This window comes from Seriola lalandi, unplaced genomic scaffold (assembly GCF_002814215.2).
Source record: "Seriola lalandi dorsalis isolate HSWRI2012SDOR001 ecotype SW California unplaced genomic scaffold, Sedor1 jcf7180002052131, whole genome shotgun sequence".
Taxonomy (NCBI): Eukaryota; Metazoa; Chordata; class Actinopteri; order Carangiformes; family Carangidae; genus Seriola; species Seriola lalandi.
Genome location: NW_019522684.1, coordinates 268,981 through 285,265, shown reverse-complemented (window position 1 = coordinate 285,265; position 16,285 = coordinate 268,981). Strand labels below are relative to the sequence as shown.

The 16,285-nt window shown below is 41.1% G+C and overlaps 1 protein-coding gene across 1 annotated transcript in view; it reads right to left on the bottom strand.

Moving 5' to 3' along the window:
• Nucleotides 1-16,285, bottom strand: part of macrod2 (mono-ADP ribosylhydrolase 2) — a gene marked incomplete at its 3' end in the record, with an annotated part of 305,651 nt that overhangs the window by 211,767 nt on the left and 77,599 nt on the right. The gene's annotated exons all lie outside the window — the stretch shown is intronic.

The window sequence follows — 16,285 nt, the reverse complement described above, 5'->3', positions numbered from 1 at the left end:
GAAAGAACGTATATGTGTTGCTGTTAAATCCAATTTCTATTTAGCATTAATGCCCTCTGAGAGCTCCTGTCTTTCTGCTGTGAAGAACATTACAGCCACAGAGACAAATCCAGAGCAGATCAAAAGTGTGTGAGATATAGTGTTTGTTTTTTTCTATGGAAACATTACATGAGTTTTCCATCAGTCTAAATTTGATGGTAACCATTAGTATCATGCAATCTGATACACTGTAGCTATTAATGATGATATTTTTGATGTTTTTGACCCAAAAATGTTTAAAACAAATACCCTGCATAAATGAAGACTCCTATGATAACAGTCCTTTTCCCAAAAAGGTACACAAGCACTCAACAATAATAGACTGACAATTTCCTCCTGCCTTTTGTTGAAAGAAAAACAAAATTAACAGTAGTGTTAATGTATTGTGAATAGATCAGATTTTGTCTTGTAACAGTACACAGGTTAAAGAAACAGTGAAATTCTTATTTTAAACATGAAAAACAAATAACTTTGAAGGTTTTCATTGCTTCTTAATAATGGTGCTGCTACAGTAGTGGATGTAGGCAGTTTGCTCAAGAGGATTAAAAACACCTTAAGATGCTGGTATTAGAGTTTTACAGTCCAACAGCCAAAGACTTAATGTTGCTGGAAACAGTGGCCGTTCCTAAAAAGAGCAATGGGGACTACATAGGGGGCTAAAGACAGGGCAGGACTGAGCCTCAGCTAATGATGCTAGGCAAGCGCAAGTGTCCACAGAGAGAAAGAGAAGGCCTGATGGCTGACTGAATGAGAGGTAGACTGGGAAAAGGGGGATTAGACCCTTGGATCAGCGAATTTCAACTTTGAAAGGAGTTAGAATAGTCACCCATGCCTGCTCCAACCCTTGCTTTGTCCTTAGAGACAATAAGCTTAGCTACTCTGATCCACAGCTCTGTGGTTATGATCACAACCCATTACTAATGCATTACCACTGCACATAAGACAGCAACTTGCTGATTGCCATCAATTTCAGATGTTGAGACAGCGTCGTGAGTTGTCCATTTTGCAGAGATCTGTTGTGATATGACTGGTGTGGGGGTCTCCAGTTGAAAGCAGCGACTGCTCCTGATCCACACAGATGAAAAACGCATACAGTGAGATGAAGTGAGGAGGGAAATAAATGAAGGTGGCTGAGGCCATTTCGTGTGGGGAATGAAGAGCTATTGCACTGCATTCCAACTGCTTCGGCTGCTGCTTTAAATGAAACGCTTGGCTTAAACGCGGTTTCTGGCATGGAACTTCATGCAAATCTCCAAGCTGCCCTCTGACCTGCAGACAATTGTGGGGCAATGCTTAGAGAGCACTCCCAGAGATTCTCCCCTGGACTCCAATTAGGGGGGCTTTAAATTGCTATACACAACAGGCTAAATACAGGCCAAAGCATTTTAAGCTTCTCTGCAAGTGCTGCATAGCCTGCTGGTTCCATGGCAAATACAGTAAGATAGGTGATTAAGTGTTTCAGAATGAGCCTTTTGGTAGTGGTGTTATTTGAAACGCTTTACTATTACCACAACCAGGGGAAGCACAGATAAAAGGAAAAGTAATGGTTAAAGACGACAGGAAGAACACCGTTTATTAGACGTCTGGTTATTTGAGTACATACACTACAGCACATTACACTTCAAAGATTAAAGCTGGCGTGCCAATAAGTAAATGTGTATGGTTGTTTATTTTCCAGAGGAAGTGTTATCTTAACTGACCACTGTACTATAAGAGGTGTAAAATTTGGCAGGTGCTCTGCATTATAATGAAAAGGATGCAGCAGTTAGGATAAAACGCAGCCTGTTCCACACGTAGTCCTGAGGCAGAGTGTGAAACATACTGTACAGTGTATGCACAAGCAGCAAAGCCGCACCAGTACAAGATAAAGGACTGAATTTACCCCTTGTAGTAAATAAAAGTCAGGGCACCTACAAATGAAGGTTGTTGGTTTTGTAGGAATAATTTGGCCAGAAGCTGTTGGTAGTAAAAAAGCTTTGTAGTTGCTACATGAAGACAAGTCCCATGAACCTTTCTGATTACTGAATTATTAGCTTGATAATATAAAGGCCAGTTCATGGTTTCTGCTTGCCCTCACACTACAATTGGGGTTATGTGTACGCTGACACGTTCCACAAATGAGCACTAGAAAACATGATAGTGACCTCCTGATAACAAGAAGAAATGCTTCTTTGTGTGTAGTATTTGGCTGAACAACATGAAAAAGTCAAAACAACATAACAGTGTGTGTGACCCCTGAACAAGAAAAGGACTTAGGATGGGAAATAAACAGTATATATATTGTGTTGCATAAAACTAGTGTCCAGTTTACTAGTCTGGCACATGCACAGTCGGCACACTCGCAGTGCGGACAGGCCACATGAACTCAAAATGTGGGCTGCATGCACATGCAGAAACCATGAATTGGCCTTTACAGTATATTCACCCCTGGCACCAACACAACAACTTCAAATCCAACTGTACTTTTTCCATTCAATCTGACAGCAACTGCATGCTACAGGCTTTGATTAGTATTATTACCTTTGCATGAAAATTATACATTAAAATCCATTTCAACAAGAAATTACCATATGAGGCCAGTAGGGTCAATACTGCTGAAGTACCAGGAGTAGTGGTGTTGCTTATTTCATTTCTCTACACACAGCCTTGTGAAGTAAACAGTTGTGAAGTAGTCACTTAAATAAATAGAACACTTCATCTGAAAGGTCACAGGTGCTTATCAGACTGTGAGGGCTGCTTGCTCTGTAGCTGAGAAAATGCTCTGAGAGGTACTGCAAATGAGAGGGACCATATGAGAGATAGGCAGTGACAGCACGGCTACATACACCAAGACATGCATAAAGATTTCACTTAAAGCTTGCCAAAGCACTTATCACCTGTCACTTTGACCGAGCATCTGCTTGCCAATCCATCTGAGTGCTCAGGTAGGTTGTCTTTTTTTCCCCACCATCTCATCAGAGATGCATTGAAATTCAATCTCTTGCATGGAATCAATGGGTTTGAGGAGAATTACCTGAGCAGATTAGAGCTGGAGGCAGCTGGAGAGAGCTATCGTCTGATCATTCCAGCTTTTCCTACTCTGTTTGTTTTCCCCGCACTTTAGCTAAATTAGTAATTACATTCACACAGCCAATCTCACCATGGCCACCGTGAAGCCAAAGACACACCTGCAGAAGTGCCACAAACAAACAGCAAGTTTAGTGGTGCACAAACTCCGACAAGCTAATGAGAAAAAGTGTCTCATCTGCTATTTCCATGTGAAACCTAGTGGAATTAAAGCGGACAGGTAACACAATCAAAAGTGTAAAATTGGAATGATTGCTGAACACTAAATGGTCTATCAGCAGAGGCTGTATATCTCAGAACACATCATGCAAAATCAGTTTCTTATAGCAAAAGTCATCATACTGTCAACTGATTCAGTGCAGCGGGGGAAGTATAAGGCTAGGGCTTCAATAGCATTTTATCAAATCTGAATCCACTATTGAATCAGCTTATCAAATCTAAATATGTTAAAATCCCTTATTGAATCTATCTAGCTTTGTCTTTCAACATTGTTAAATAACTTGAAATTAAAGCAAAGAAAACTCTTCAACTGGGATCTTTAATCACCTTTAATGGCAGAGAAGGAAGAAAGACTACAATTTTAGAGGGCAGTTTAACTTATGACTGAACGTGAGCAGTGTATAATGTTGACTATATACATATCTAAAATACATTACTGACAATTTGATTATTCCTTTAATAATTTCATTTTAAACTTATTTTGTTAGACTGAATAATAAATAATGTATATATGTATAAATTTGGCTACATTTGATACATGTTTTTGACTTAAACATAGTTTGGTGCCCCTTAATGTATATAAGTGGACTGATGTCACTACTATTTAGCATGACTGTATATTATTCAATTATTTTTATTATATTTATTCAAATTGTTTTATTTGTCATGACATTCAAAAGTGGCTTCAGCTTTATTCATTGATCACCACTACGTAGTACATTGTCCATGGAACTGGCCTCTTTATTTAGTGACTTAGTTTGAGAGAGGGGAAAACAGAAGGATCCAGATGTAGCCTAAATTGTAACTCACAAAGCCGTAGAATCTGCAACTCTGCTGGAAGCTAAGAGTGCTGCAGTGCGTACATGATATGTGGCATCTAACATGTGAGGAAGAGATCTAAATCCCCTTCTGCCCTCACTGTGGTGGGAGCACTGATGGAGAACAGCAGTGAGCTGGAGTGTCTTACTGTTTATCTCCATGAACAACAATCAGTGTCAGCACTACAGGAGGCTCTCACCTCTTCACACTCTGAGTGAGCATGTGGATCCCCTAATACATTTTCTCATCATTTATTAGTTATGACATTTATAATTCTGTAGCCCATTTTACAAAATCCAACAGTGCTCAAGCGTAGTTTATGGCTCTGCATGAATTTCTATATTTGCTCACACACTGTATATAAAAAGAGAGATATTTGGGAGCACTTGGGTAATGATTAATGTGAGGGTTTTTTTTTCTTTTCCATTTTTACAAAAGGGGGAAAAAAGTCAAATGACATTTTTAAAAATGGGTTCACCTGATGCAAGAGGAACTTCTCTACAATTTAAAATTGGCTCGCTTTTAGTATTTCATGGTTTATTAAACTGATTTTAATTCCAAATGATAACAAATGAGAAATTTATCACAGTGCTGTGGCATGATGGCAAAACTAGCCTTTTAAATATCTCTCTTTAATCTTGTGCATCCTGTAGCCTTTCTGTTAATGTGTCAATTGAGCCTTGAGCTGTGTTGAAGTGGAAAAGTCCTTGCATGTCAGACTACTTATATGAAAGAAAAAAAGAAAAAAAATGACTCAATGTTTTTCAAACATGATGCAAAGTTGTATTATGAAGTTGCCGGTGCATTTAGGGAGCATGTCTCAAAGGGGCACTAAGCTTAAATTACCTTCCATGTCCACATAGTCACGAGGGTGTGCATGACATAAATTTTGTTATCTGCCCATGTTTGCAAGGGTCCACAGCCTACAATTTATGACCATACAATCCATATTTGCTGAGTGAACATGTGTGTGCATATCTGCTTATGAAGACTGCAAAAGTAGTATAAACAGGACTAAGTGTATATCTAATATCCATGGTCATGTCTATTTTTGAGTATATCAGGGCCTTTACAACAACAGTCTGCTCCCCTGACAGGTCCCCGGCCTCAGCTAACACCTCATTTAGCACCTGGAGCTCCAGCTCAGGAGAAACCCAGACTGCTGTGTGTTTCAACGTGACTGAAAGAGCCCACTGGCAGTGGGTGAATAGATGAGCCAGTGGGGTTCTAAATTCATACTGCAATCCATTTCATATTCCATGAGGCACCATTCAAATGACCAAAGCAACCCTGGCTTACAAAGAAGTGGCCAGCATTCTAAGCAAACAGCTTGGCAATTGCTCACTTGGTGAACCATAAAAACAACTGGTTTTCACTCTTCTTTCTCTCACAACATCACTGACCATCATATTAGTCTCCAGACAGCAATCAAAAGCACAAGGATATCTCAAAGACTCCTCGGTGCTGTTAGACTGTGCTACAAGGCTTTGATGCGTTTCATCCCGAGCACGTTCATACAATTTCCCAAGAATATTGTGAAACCATGGGCTTTTTCTAGGCCATCTAGTCCTTCTGAGGCTGCCTGACCATGCTGTTTGGGTTGACTCAGCTTGGTCACCATGGAAACATGGCTGAATGAACAAAGGCAGAGAGTTTGTTAAACATGGCGGGGGCAAGGTCAGCTGGCCATGTGATGTGGGTAGTAGTGGCAGTGATCAGTGGTAGAGGGTGGAGGGGAAGACTGGTTGCATAAAACCAATAAAAGAACTCCTTTGACATCACAAGCTTATGTTGCTGTGACTGAATGTGAGCTGGGGAGCCACTGTGAGAAAACTTTTCTTTTGTTGTAGTTGAGCAGAGCACCTTGCAGACCTTAGGTGGCGTAAACTGATGCTTGACACTTGTATCCCCACACACATACACAAGTCTCACAATGACAAAAACAGACGTGCAGACGTAAAGAGTGGCTCAGGTAAACTGACTGCTGGATATGTGAGAAGCTTCAAATGCCTGTCAGACTATGAGAAAAATCACACACTCTGTGTCTATGGAGTATTCTATATCACTGCATTCAGAAGATCCATGCAGGGGTTCAGCAGCCTTAGCCCCAATTATAACCCAGCAGATGACTGCACAGCAGTAAGGGGAAAAATGAATACTCTTCTATTACTTCTGCCACATTCAGCTTCAGATCTGACGAATGATGTGATCTGATCCCTGACAACCCGCTGACAGATCTGGTGACAGAAAAGAACTGTTTCTCTCTGCACTCGCGTTAGTGCAGGAATAAGAATCTCCTGCTGGCACAGCAAACAACAGTCAAAGCACTTTGACTACGCAACTGTAAATCACTTATGCCAGGCATTAATTACTCACTCAGTATGTGAGCAGTCTGAGATTACATAAGGTTTTTAACAAGAATAGTAAGATTAAGAGGAAACATGCAGACATTCACACAGAATCAATTCAAACAATAGATCAGGAGATCAGTAATGGGCTATTGAGTCTGTACGGCGAACTCAGCAGTGAGTATGCTCTTGTGGATAAACAGAGAGGAGGAAAAAGAGGCTTTCTCCAGGGAATCCTTGATAATTCCCAATTGAGCCCATCGGCCCCCACCCACATACACACACACACAAGAGAGAAGAGCAAGAATATTTATTAGGAGGACGCTGAACTCTAATTACAGAAGGTGGAAGGAGTACAAGCAGGTGTGGGTTGCACCTGGATTCTGAAACCCTCGCTTCTCCAAGTCTCTCCACTGGGATGATAACACTCTCCCTTTCTGCGGCTGTGACATCACTCTCGGCCCACACCCCTACTGCTACCAACTCAGCACCCTGTGTTCTCTGCTCCTCCTACTGCACCTCCAAGGCACCGGTTCCAGGCGTGAAATTTAGCAGGGTGGGAAGCCATCCACACAAGAGAACAGACGGCAATCCACACCAGGAGAAGACTTTCTTCCTGCTTGACTGGCAGATAAATTCCTGTTGGTTGGCTCCAACTCTTTGACTCAGACAGAAAAAATATACAAGGCAGAGTACAGGGCCAAAAGTGAGAACAGTTGTTTTTTTCCCTCTTTGAGAATGAAAGACATAACCAGTCCTCTGATATTTTACTCTTGCACTCTCCAGAATCAAATTTACAAGCAAAAACATCTAGCTACTGTATTCTGGCAGCAGGCGACACTGCTGGAGACAGATATCATGCCACATTATGAACAGCTGTTAATGCTTTCACACTTAAAAGTACAATGTCATTTTTACAAGAACTGCCCTGGAAACACACAATACAGCTGCTATCCATTTTGGGGCATCACCTGTTGCTATGAAGTCAAATCGAAGTCTGTCCATGTGTCGTCGTGTGTGTGTGTGTGTATATGTGTGTGTGTGTGTGAGTGTGTGTGTGTGTGTGTGTGTGTGTGTGTGAGTGAGTGCTTCAATGTGAGTTAGTGAGAGCATGTGTTTTATCAGTTGCTGGCGCTTGTTTGAACGGAGCCGTGATGAAAGCTTAGACAAACACAAGGGAATGTCAACCGAGGACTAAAGTCAACAGACAGAGCCTCGACTCTGCCAGGGATCCCTGTGAGAGAGGCCACGCCCTCTGACACTGCACCGGACGGTTTCTCCACCATCCTTCACCAGCAACACAGAAGAAGACTCAACACAGGGACAAACGTATTCTCTGATACAGTATAAAGACATGTGAGGAGAATGTAAATTATGAGACAGAGAGAGGGAGGAAGACAGAGAGGAGACTAAATACAAGCTCATAAAGAAGCACCACCGGGCTGTTTTTTTTTTTTTTCTTTCTTTCTTCCTTTTTTCTTTTTTTTTTCTTCTAAGCAGAGGCGAGTCAGCTCAGCATACAGGATTATAGAAGGCCGGGGGTAGACACTGTCCAAACACACCACTGAACAAGTACAACTAGAATATGTCCATTTCCATACTCTGCCGGTATTAAAAAACAACACAATTAGAAATCTTCCTTCCATTTTTAGCGGAATAACTGATGCAGACAAAATATTCAAGGCAAGCTGCAGGTACTGGCGTTGAATATATTGTTGAGATTACAGCCTCGTATTTTTGGTCTGGTAATGTACTGTGAAGGCAGCGGAAGGGCAAATGGTAAAGCAGGCTGGGCAAACATCTAGCCCTATTGAATTCTGAGTTGAAGCTTCACTTTTTTTTTTTTTTTTCTTTGTCCGTTTTTGTGTGGGAAGCCAGTAGAGCGGGCCTGAATCCCTATTGACTCAATGTGCTGAGACATTTTCCCTTTTACCAATGCTAAAGTAGGCATGAGCACTAATCCTTAGGGGTTAAATGGAGCCTCCTCTGGGTTTCCCTATCCTGAGAGAGCTGGGGGCGGCTGCTGCTGCAGCGTACACTGAACTTTAATGTATTTAGCAGAATTTTGGCACAACTTTTACAAACTATGCAAATGAATTCAAGCTCAAAATTCCGTAATGCAACATTCAAACATTTAACATTCTTAAAAACAATTCATGTGGGGTTTGTATCTGCTTACTTTCAAGGCTTCCCATGGCAGATAGTCAGGTGATAGGCATGAATAAGAGAATTGCTGCTGATGGTGATAATGATAATGAAATTTTAATGAACACAGTGGGGAAATTGGGTCACTGGAGCAGCAGAAATAGTTTTACATAAAAACAAAAAAAGTACAGAGAATTAAATGTAAAACAATTCACATTAAGAAGAGTACAATAAGAGCGTGGTTGGAGCACTGCAGTAGAAAAAATAATAATTCTGTAACTGTGTTGCAGCGTAGAAGATGTAACATAGTCAAAGAATTTGGCAAATAGCTATGTTTGCAGCCGTTCGGGCTATTAGTTACTGTATATGAAACAATGAAGAAGATTGTGTGCAGCTGCACAAAAATGTGTAAGCTCACATGATCATAAAAAAGAAGTGGAAAGTGGACTGTAAACTGCTTAAATAGGTATAGAAAGAATAGCTTTTGCAAATGATACAGTCACAGTGATGAATGTTTCCAAAGAGGAAATGCTGGCATTTTATGCATTAACAGTGACCTTTACAAAGACAGGAATGTGTTTTTGAGAGCATATAGCAATGTTATGCAGGATCTTGATGCAGGCAGATACAATTCAATTAGCAGAAAGACTGCTCACCAATAACACTTGCCAGCGAAAGGAACCATTTCAAATCACAGCCATTTTCACACCAAGACTGACACAGCGTCAGTGGCCGCCAAAGTCTGGCAGCTCCTGCCTCCATTGTTTTCCCTTATCGCTGCGTATAAATTCACATCTTTGTTATTGCCTGTGTGATTGATGTTGGTTATGATGACACTACTTCTATTTACCAAATGCACATACCCATCTCCTCTGTCTGTGATTTGCTGGTTGACTTCCCCTATGTTTACTGGTTGTCTTTGATGGGTCAGCTTAAAGGAGTTCTTACTGGCCTGTGAAATGTCACAGCTTTGCCTTTATTGTTCATTTGTGAAATTGAAGCATAGAAAGACATATTTCAAGGTTATGATCTGTGAGAAGAAACGCAGAATTTGAACATTTGAAAACATGTTTTGTATTCATAAGCAATAAATATTCTTAATGTTGATTATCACTAAATGATACAGGTTCATGTTTAATTTATATCAGTGATCTGGTTTTTGTCATGCTGTGACACTGACACCTATCAGCATTCAAGTGAGGTAAGCCCTCGCAAGGTTTTCCTCCACCTCTCGTGTGAAAGGGTATTTTTCTTTGTTCATTTTAAAATGGGAATGAGGAGGTGTTTTGTGACTCTTGCCTTTAAGGTGTTTATATAAACTCTTGTTAAAAAAATGTAATATTATAAAATGTATCGTGATATTTATTATTCACATGGCATTCACATGGCAGTAATGACAATAACTAGGTCCAATGTTTCAGTAATTTTAAGCACATAGAAGAGCATGTCAATGTCCAAGATAAACATAAACACTCACAATCCAACACACTGAGATCCTCCCACACCTCATATCCCCATCACCGCTGATGTAATACACACCTACACACATATGCACCTCATCCTGTTGAGGGTTAACCTCAGAAACACCCCAGCAACACAGTGGGATAAAGAGGGTCTACTCCAGTTACATCCAGTTTTACCTAAAACATTTCATTCACAACTCCACCACAAGCACCTTACACTCTTGTGCTAATAGGTGGGCGGGCAGTCTACGAACACTTCTTTCAGGAAAGTCATAAACGTCCTCTCATCTCGAACAGTCCTTTATTCCCCCATCATCACTCCCTATAGGTTTCCTTTGAATGTGGCTCCCAGCTGCAGAGGAATAAGATATCTGATATCCAAGTCACTCAGGATCACAGCTGAAGCATTGGTGTCAGACGCTGAGCGGCAGACACCTTCCTGTTATTGGGATGGTTGGAGGTGTTACCTAAAAACACCTTCAAGTAGAGTTTAATGCCAATTAAGTGGCTCCAACTCCTCCGGCTTTCACAATAGTTTAAACTGAAGACACTTCTCACCACTACAGTGACAAAATATCAACATAACTCTACCCAGCTTTGACAGATAATATAATGATGCAAACTGGAGTATATCACTCTAGACAACCATATACAAGTGTGGAACTGAAAAATGAGAATGTATTTTAAGCAAGTGATTGAAACATTGGCTCCGAGTTGAGAACACTGATGCTACCAAGTTTGCTCTAAAATGCATGAACATATAAAAATCTGCCATTGCTTTTGTACTTTCTGAGCAGTTATTTGTTGTGTGTGAAAGAGTTGAGAAATCATTTAAAACGGGGTAATTTTTAGATATGACTCATGAGAATAAACAAAGTCATCCAGATCATAGAGAAAACAAAGTCAGAGTTAGTGTTTGACACAGATAAGTGAACACTTTGATCACGATGATGGCAGGTCTGTGTGACAACAAAGCTTTTCTGTAGTTGTCCCCCCTTTTCTTAACCCAAAATGCTGTTGCCTAAATACCATACTTCCTGTATGTGTTCCAATCAACAGGGCCATTAAGGACCTTGAGCTATTGTATAATCTATCTTATCTTATTTAGAGAAGCAAATACTTGGTTTGTTTTATGAGATAACATTAGCCCTGACTTCCTCTCCTTATGGCACTAAACCCTGACTGACCCTTTCACAAGACCCTCAAAATCCTGATCTCAAAGGACTAAATTCACCCATATAGTGAAGGAATGTGCTGCTGAGTTAAGGAATCAGAAAGCAGCAAATTTGTCTTTAAGGTTCTGTCGACGCTTACACAAGCATGTTGAGTCTATTGTAAAGATAAATGCTACCATTTAACTAAGGCTGGAGAAAAGATGCTAAGTTGGCTAATTACAGATTTAGTGCAGGAATAGTAAACCAGTAACAAAGCAAGAGAGGAGGACTTCAATTAGCTAACATTAGAGATGTATGCTGGACTGTGAAAACACTGTATGGTAATTCTATCTTTTATCTCCTTTATTGTGCTGATTAGTGCAGTGGGGGGAGAGTGCTCTATCTAATCTGATCACAGAGCATTGTGTTCGGGGTCATTAACCTATGGGAGGTCCTAAGGTTGACAAGTCAGCTCCCACCCCCTCTACCTTTTTTTATGAAACTCGCTCATCCCTGAGTTCCTCTGTCTCTACAGACAACACAACAGCAACCACAAAAACAACCAAAGAAAACAAAAGACGAGGGGAAAAACAGCCGACGGAGCTATTTGCATGGCTTGTCATTCTTCCACAAACACATGGCCAAAATGACTACTGACCGAGGCCCCTCGGCTTGCCTAAGCAGCAGGATGCCGGCCCCTTTAGTCTCTGTTGTAGTTGGCTCTTTTCTTTCTCTGGGCTGCACCCTAGTCCCAAGAGACGAATAGGGTCAACCTATCCCTCAACATCTGGGATCTGCATCAGAAAAGACTAGTACCTTACTGCATGGCCTTACAGCAATCATGCCTTCAGCAAGACCATGCTTCACATAACTGACATCTGCATTCATATGCATAAAGATCACATCAGTGAGCATCAGTCAAAGCTTTCCATTTTAGGCAATGCCATGATGCCTACCTACATTTACATTTATACAAACCCACACTAATGAAATCCATCATCCGTCGACATATTTTCCCAATCACTGTTTTATATTCTTTCTATAAACCCTCTTTCTATCCCCGTCACACACATTACATCTTCTGCAAATCAAAAATGTGAATACTCTAGCATAACCAACAGCACCTCTCATCCACAAATCATAGTTAGTTAAACTGTTGTGATACTGAAAAGCTGCCTGTCAGGATGGCAGAGCGGAGATGAAAGGCCCACAGCAAAGATCACTCCTGATTGCCTGTAGAGGATGAATATGCAAATAAAGCAGAAGGTAAATGAAAAACAAAGCGGGGATTTTGGCAGCAGTCTTTTACATGTTCCCCTTAATTTGGCATTGGTTAAGAACATGGAGAGTCTATCAATAATGAATTCCAGTCAGAGCTAGGAAGGAGACATGAGAGGAAATCAGACTCCATTTTTCCCCTGTGAGCCCCTGAGCAGTTTTGGGGCCTATTGTATTTCACAGCTTTTCAGCGAACGCACACTAAGCTTAAGTGACAGATAAACGGAAAATTGAGCAAGATAAAATAGTATCCATAACACCTAGCTTACATAGCACCAATCAGACTGGGTCTGCGTGTTTTGGCAAACGGTTCAGAAAGTAGGGCACCACAGCCTGCCAACTGTAAGCCCCATCTATTGACCACAGCGAGAGCAAATAAGTAAATCAATTATCTGGTCGAATGTCTGTCATGAGAGACCAAAACTGGGCGCAGGAGAGTTTGATATAGAACAAGACCAAGTGCACACTTAACAGTTGTTTTGTTGCCACCAGAGCCAAAAGGCACTTTAGCTAGCACTTAGCAAAATCAAGTGGCTTAATATATTTAGCTGTGCTGTCCCTCTTTGCAAACACACACAACAGAGTAGGAAACAACCTGTCTGTTGTCACAGTGAAATTGGCCAGACAGACTGGAGTGCATCCTTGGCAAAGGAGAGCGCCTATCCCTTTGAACAAAAGATGAACAGGGCAACAGATTTTCCCTGGTCTTGAGATAACAGAAACCCAACACCGTTGTCCTCCAGTGGGGCTCTTTGTATGTCTGAGAGAGGGTCAATCAGCAGCCGCTGACAGATGTGTCTGCAGTTGATTTAGGAAAGGAAGCCACGGTGAGGTCAGGCACAGGTTTCTCTGCTCTGTTTCTCTGGAGAGAAGACAAGGATCAAGTCAGGATGTCCAAGACTGACCTTTTCCCACCTTGCAGTCTTTAGCATACAACACCTGGACTTATACTTACGACAAGCCTTATTGAAAACTTCACAACACAACAGAAATGTTATTTTACACTGATTTGCCTCCAAATGAACAGTATACAGGCAATTTATATTTGTCTAGGAAACCCAATGGATTTCGAACAAAAGTGAGAGCCACTCCAGCTGGAACGCAAACAAATCTGAAAACTCCTCTGGAGGTCTAAGTAGTTTTGGCAGATGCTCTAAGCTTAAGTGTCTGTTCAATTAGACACTCCAGTTGAGATGACAATCATGGTTTAACTGTGTGCTGATGAGTTGAGGCTGGAGTTGGACGACGTTCTGTCCTGGCACATGAACTGGGAATGAGATGTCAGTGGTGGTCAGATATTCTCAGACAGTCACTCTTGCATACTACACACCATTCTAATGAGTTCATAACAATTGCTAAGAGTAAAGGTTCATATCAGCCCACAAGCAAACAATAATGGATCAGAGTTTAGAAACAGATATGGTGAGTAAATAGGGATATTAAATGAGTTGTGCTGTTTGTATGTCGGGAGGTTACATGTATGGTCGTCATTTGCGTTAAGCATGATAAATTATATTACTGTGTAAACTGGGTCATTTGCAGTCTGGCTTTTCCATTCAGTAAAATGTTCTTGGGGTTGCTAATGCTAAACACAATGTCCCTAAGCTAATATCACACAAACAATTTTAACAGTTTGTGTCTTCAGGAGGAATTTCAGACCATTCTTCCTACAAAGCTGCTTCAGATCAGACATATTCTTGAGATGTATGGTGTGATCGCTTCTCACCAGGTCATTCCACAGCATCTCTACTGGATTAAGGTCTGGGCTCTGACTGGACCACTGGTGGATTTTCTTTGTTTGAAGTCATTCTGTAGTAGATTTACTTTGATGTTTAGCATTGTCCTGCTGCATCACCCAGTATCTACTGAGCTTCAGCAGGTGAAGCCACCCTGACATTATTCTATGAGAGACCTTGATACACTCAGGAATTCATTTTCCATTTGATGATGGCAAGCTGACAAGGCCCTGACTGAGCAAAGTCCAAAATCATGATGCTCCCTCCACCTTACTTCACCTTTGGGACAGTGTTTATCTAGTGCCCTTTTTGCACCATCCACAGTGCTGCATGTTCTTCCCAAACAACTCAACCTTAGTTTCGTCAGTCCATAAAACATTTTCCCAGTGTAGCCTTGTGAACTGTGAAGGTGCTCTTTGGCAAACTTTGGACATGCAGCAATGTGAGCAGTAGCTGTCTCTGTGGTGTCCATGGCAGGACACCTACTCCATGATTTGCTTATGATACACTCATGAAGCAAGATTTTAACCATCTCCAGCGATTCCTTTAAGCCTTTGGCTGTTACTCTGAGGTTCTGAGGCTGTTACTACTTTGCATTGTGCTTTTGGAGTCATACTGTGGCCCACTTCTAGGCAGAGTGTCCAGAGAACTACGTCATCTCCATTTATATACAGTTTGTGTTTAACTGTGGACTGATGAATATCTGAGCTCTTTGAGATGACTGTTACCCTCTCAACTTTATGCAAATCAACAGTTCTTAATCATAAGTCTACTGAGATCTCTCATTTGCGAGGCATATTTCATTTCAACAGATGTTTCTTGTGAATAGCAAACTCAAAATGCTTAAGTGTTTTTTATAAGTCAAAGTAGCTCTAACCCACACCTCCAATCTGGTTTGTTTGGTTGGACTCCAAGTTTGATAACTCCTGACTCCAATTAGCTTTTGTTAATGCCATTCGCCGAGGGTTTCACATACTTTTTCCAACCTCCACTGTGAATGTTTGAATTACAATTTCAATATGGACAAGAACAGTACAAAGATTTGTGTGTTATTAATAAAGATAGATTGTGTTGTTCATAATTGTAATGGATGAAGATCTGACCTTATTTTAAGACAAATTTGTACAAAAATGAAGTTAATGCCAAAGGGTTCACTTACTTTTTCATTTTGTAGTTTACTGACAAAATGTGGTCTTTTGCTTTTTTAACTGTCATTAAGTTATTACAGGGCAGCTGCTCTCTCTCCACCAACAGAAAACATGATCAACTTCAGCTCCATATTTTACTAACCCCAGAACAAGTGAATAATACTTCTCTAACAAACCTGCTAGTTTACTGAAAATGAATGCACACCCTCCAGGCATTCACAACTGAATAGCATAACAGGATTGATGTAATTATCAAAAAGTAGTATTGCAGTAGTGAATGACATGTGAGAGAGAAGTCTACACATTACACAGACAGCCGCATACGTCACACAGATCTGATCATTGACCCACTGGCATCAACAGGAAGCTGATACTCAACAACAGATAAACAGAGCTGCTCCATTGCAGCTCAGCGTGCCGGGCTGTGGTGTCTGCCCTGTCGGGTAGCCGGAGGGGGAGACACTGGAGATGACGCAGAGCAGGAGAGAGTGTCGGCTGGGTCAGATCTGCTGTACAACTGTTTGACTAACAGGGTGACTCACTGCTGCTTTGGGTCTAGTAGGGAGCAAACCCACTGTTTGGCTTCGTTTAAACATGAAACTAAAGAGGGTCAAACAGAAAACATGAGGGGTAAAAGTCATAATGGTTCAGGTATGTCAGAGCGACTCACATGTCTATCCTCTATCACCACACAGACACACACGCACGCACACACACACACACACACACACACACACACACACACACACACACACACAAGCATGCTGTACATATATATACACGTCTGCAGACACACACAGAGAAACACATATTAGGGATTAGCACAACTCCAAAATCTTGTTGAAAATGACTCTGGTTCACTGTGACATC